The sequence below is a fragment of the Oratosquilla oratoria genome, chromosome 11, assembly GCF_046742065.1.
Source record: "Oratosquilla oratoria isolate Oo_2021 chromosome 11, ASM4674206v1, whole genome shotgun sequence".
NCBI classification, from domain to species: Eukaryota; Metazoa; Arthropoda; class Malacostraca; order Stomatopoda; family Squillidae; genus Oratosquilla; species Oratosquilla oratoria.
In genome coordinates, this window is record NC_134787.1 from 71,228,121 (window position 1) to 71,233,120 (window position 5,000).

Consider the following 5,000-nt stretch of genomic DNA (forward strand, 5'->3'; position numbering starts at 1 on the left):
GTCTAAGTCGTTTATGTACATAATGAACAACAAAGGACTCAAAACCGAGCCCTGGGGAACCCCACTAGTAACATTGCTCCACATAGATTTTACTCTATTTATGGTAACCCGCTGTTTATTGTTACTAATCCAAGTTCTAATCCATTCTAACACTTTTCCTCCTATTGAGTAGTCTCTGGTGTGGCACCTTGTCGAACGCTTTGCTAAAGTCAAGGTAAATAACATCTTAATTATCATTGTTATCTGACGCCTTATATACTTTAGTGTAAAAGGATAGAAGATTAGTCACACATGACTTACCCTTGGAGAAACCATGGTGTGTGTCACGAATTAAATTATGTGTTTCGATGTGTTCTCTGAGTCTATTTACTGTTATTGATTTAAGCATTTTACCTATAACCAATGTCAAACTGATTGGACTGTAGTTGCATATAGTTGATTAATCTCCCTTCTTAAAAAGAGGAACAATGTTTGCCTGTCTCCAAGCATTAGGCACAAAACCAGTGTCTACAAATTTATTAAATATTTCAGTAAACGGTCGCAGATTTCAAATTTACACTCCATATGCATTCTTGGAAAAAATTTCGTCTGGTCCCGGGGATTTTGTAGCTTTAAATATCTTAATCTGCTTGACTACTTCTACTTTACTAATGCTGATATTAGATAGACTACTTCCTTCATCCCCACTGAAAATCGGAACGCAGTCAGGTACTTTATCTAACCTCTCATTAGTAAACACCGAGGAAAAATATTTGTTAAACTCCTCACTCATTTTTTCCTCCGATTCCTTCTTTATTTTTTGTTCCATAGAGATGAAAGAAACCCTTAGGGTTGAATCTTACTTAATTTCATAGTTACGTTTCGCTGTACGTGTATTCTTTTTAAGCAGCTTTGCCATTTTGTTATATTTTGATCTAAAGTGTGTTTCCCCGTTTCTTTTTTTTACGTAAAGTCCTCTTTTTATTCCGATCTCACGTTTCAATCTGTCCGTCATCCATTTGGGAGTATTACTATTCTTCCGTATTAACTTCAGGGGGATAAATGTATTTTGTGCATTAATAATCAAATCAGTTAGATTGCTATACATTTCATCCAAATCGTTGACCTGCCTGTTGAGCCCCCTGACCTAAGGTATGCATATTACCCTCCGTGACCCAACCCATGGTCATGACCTGACCCCTGATAATGTTCGAAACGTCCGTATGACATTTCATATTCAATTTCAAGTAGGTCTTTGTATTGTCAAAGCTTGCTCTCCTGAGTACTTGGACGTTATTCGTACTTTTTAATTCTTCCCAAATAATATTAAAGCTTATTTCTTGATGATCGCTAGAGCCTAGTCTATCTCCCACTTTTACGTTACTCATTAGGTGCTCATTATTAGTTAAAAGTAAGTCTAGAGTATTTTCCCCTCTCGCAGGATCGGTAATCATTTGTTTTAGGAAATCATCCTACCCCATATATAAGAATTCTTTCGCTTCCTTATCTCATACTAAATTTTGTTAGTCAATGTTTCTATAATTAAAATCTCCCATGATCACAACGTTTTTCTACTGGGACGCTCTGCGAATTTCACGAATCAGGGGATTAGTCTGCTCAATGCTGAGGTTAGGAGGTCTATACAGGCCGCCAATAATAACTTTCTTATTCTTGCCTATAATCTCTACCCAAATAGATTCCATACTGTCCTCTTCCTTAATCGAATTGTTGCTAATACAGTTTATTGTATTTTTAACGAAAAGTGCTACTCCTCCCCCACTCCTGCCAACCCTGTCCTTGTGAAAAAACTTATATCCTTCTATTTCGATTTCCGGAAGGAAATGTTGATCCAGGATTCAGTAATAGCTATAATATCAAAATTCTCTACGCATGCTTTACCTTCTGCTATTTGTATAGTAAACTTTAAGTTTATCTGCCCTCCACCAGCTTTGGTGATTCTGATAGAGATAGGAAACATAGGACGCAGGAGTGTTTCAACGGCGCGGGGATTGGTGATGTTAGTGATAGGATTGAAGAGTGTTTAGTAGGGGAAGGTTAGGACCCTGTCGTTTGCTTAACCCGTAAAATCCGACGACCCCTCAAATCAATTCGTCTCATGACGAATTTATGACCGAAAAATCGAGTCTTATCAAGTTGAATAAAATTGCTTAACTCTTTGGAATACTCAGGCGCATCTGACAATACACATAAAAATAATATACCCACTCTAGGATGGCCATGAGAAAGGTCGGAAGTTGTAGATCTAGTGCGAGAATCAGTAGCGGCAACTTTTACTACGAGACTCGGGGGGCGTGCTACGGCGTGCTCAGTTGATCCTGCACGATGGTTGGTATCGGCGCAGTTTGGTTTCAAGCACCTTTTGCACCAGATAGATAGAGCAAGTTCTTAGGGACACCATAAACGTGCAGAAAAAAAAATATTTGGTGGATTTGGCAAAGAGGAAGAGTGGTTGAAGGTGTATGAGTCTTTCTGTGCATGACTGATTTTGTACACACTATTTCGCAATGGATCACTGTTACTCGCATACAAAAGCTTCCTCTTAGGTCCTTGAGGGATGTTTACACTAATATCACACTGATTTAGGTAGATAATCCCGATAAATAAGATGCAAAAAGCACTCCCGAGTCACCACATGTATCAACGCTCTACCGCGTGTATGAAAGCACTAACTGGCATCGTAGCATTCTCTGGGCAGTGTTGATAAGTCAAACAAACTTCCCTGGAAGTATGAAAGCGCTACCAAATCTAGCGCGATTTCTGTAAGGGGTTGAATATCGTGCCACTCGGGCGGCATATCGGTTCTCCCCAGTGCTGCCTCCTGGTCGGCATATCGGAGTTAACGGGTTAAGTGCTAGGGGCAATGATATAGGTAAGTTAGGAAGTGAGAAATTGCTTGCGCGATTCCGGGATGCGCTAGACAAGATTAGGAATAAGGGGGGAGTTCTTGTTGTATGTGCAATCCTTACGAGGCGTAGAGTTGGAGGCACGTGGCATCCAGGGCTATTGCAATGAATTACAGGCTGGCAAAACATTGTAAGGCCAATGGATGGGTATTTGTCGACAACTTGGATCGCTTTTACGGTAAAGATCATCTATATACAAGGGACGGGGTGCACTTATCGCCCAGAGGATTTCGGCTCCTTGCTGAATCCCTTGAGCGAGAAGTAGGCATCCTACATTTTTTTCTTTTTTCAGGTAGATTACGTGGGAGTAGGAGGGAAGTATCGGAATATAGTTTAGGCAATAGAAACAACTCAGAGAGGGACTGTGAAAAGAATCACCAAAGCTGGTGGAGGAAAGATAAACTTAAAGTTTACTATACAAATAGCAGAAGCGTAATTAGCAAAATTGATTTGCTGCGAGGTAAAGCATGCGTAGAGAATTTGATATCATAGCTATTACTGAATCCTGGATCAACATGGTTGATGAACATTTCCTTCCGGAAATCGAAATAGAAGGATATAAGTTTTTTCACAAGGACAGGGTTGGCAGGAGTGGAGGAGGGAGAGAAGGGGTGGCTATACTAGTAAGTGATGAGAGAGGTAAACGTGTCGTGGAGTGGAAGGAGGTTTCCTCAAGACTAATGTGGGTGAAGGTGAAACTGGGAAAGGAGATGCGTGTGTTTATAAGTGCATATAGACCTGGTAGTGAGAAGAGTGTAGAAGAAGGAGAGGCTTTTTGGATAGATTAAAATGAGTGCATAGAGGGATTAGGGAGGAACGTCAATGTAGTAGTATTGGGAGACTTTAATGCTAGGGTGGGAAGTGAACCAATAGACGGAGTGGTTGGGAAATATGGAGAGTTAATGGTGGAGATGTGTCTAGGAAGAGAGTTGATGATAGCAAATACAGTGTTTGGGAAGAAAGTCAAGCATAAGTACACATGGGAGAGAGTTGTGGATGGAAGGGTGGTAGATAGAGCGTTAATGGACTATGTAGTGGTAGATAAGAGTATAATAGGAAGAGTTAAGGGTGTACATGTTCTAATTGGAGAGTGGGGGAATATCAGATTATCTTTAGGTGGAAGGTAAGTTGAGAGTGGAGGATAGATGGAAAAAGAGGAAAAGGACAAAAGGTAGGGAGGTGTTTAGAGTGAACTGCTTAAATGAGAAGGAAAAGGAGAAGGAGTACAAGAAGAAGCTGAGAGAGGAGTGGGAGGGAGTGAAGGATAGAGTAGAGCTAGGAGTGGAGGAGGAATGGGAATGGTTCAAGAAGGGAGTCACAAGGTCTGCAAAGATGGTGTGTGGAACAAGAAAAGAGGACGGGAGGAAATAGAAGGAAGGGTAATGAGTGGTGGGATGAGGAAACAAAGAAGGTTGCAGAAGAGAAGAAGCGAGCGTTCATATATTAGTTACAAAATAGGACGAGGAAGTCATATGAGAGGTACAAAGAAAATAAGAGAAGTAAAGTACAAGATAAAGGAGGCAAAGAGGAAAGCAGGTGTGAAATGGGGTAAGAGTACGACAGAACATTTTGAAAGTAATAAAAAGATGTTTTGGAAAGAAATTAAAAGAGAAAGAGGAGACGAATCAAGTAGAGAAGAAAAGGTAAAAGGTGCAGATGGAGAGATGATAATGGAAAAGAAGGCAGTAAGAGGAAGATGGGCAGAGTATTTTAGGAAGTTGTTAAATGTGAAGGAGGATAGGGAGCGAAAGGTAGTTTCAGTGGGAAGTGCTAAGAAAATGACTATGAGGAGTAAGGAAAATGGAGGAGAATAAGGAAGGATGATGTGAGGCAGTTGTTAAGATGATGAAAGCAGGTAAGGCACCTAGTCTTAATGCTATGCAGAATGTCTGAAAAAAGGAGGCTCAGTGATGGTGGACTGGCTGGTGAGGTTATTTAATGTTTCTTTAAGGGAGGGTAGAGTGCCGGAGGACTGGAGGAGTACCTGTATAGTTCTACTTTAAATGGAAAAGGGGACAAGTGTGAGTGTAGTAGTTTCACTGGGATTAGCTTGTTAAGTGTAGTTGGGAAGGTTTATGGGAGGATCTTGTTTGAGAG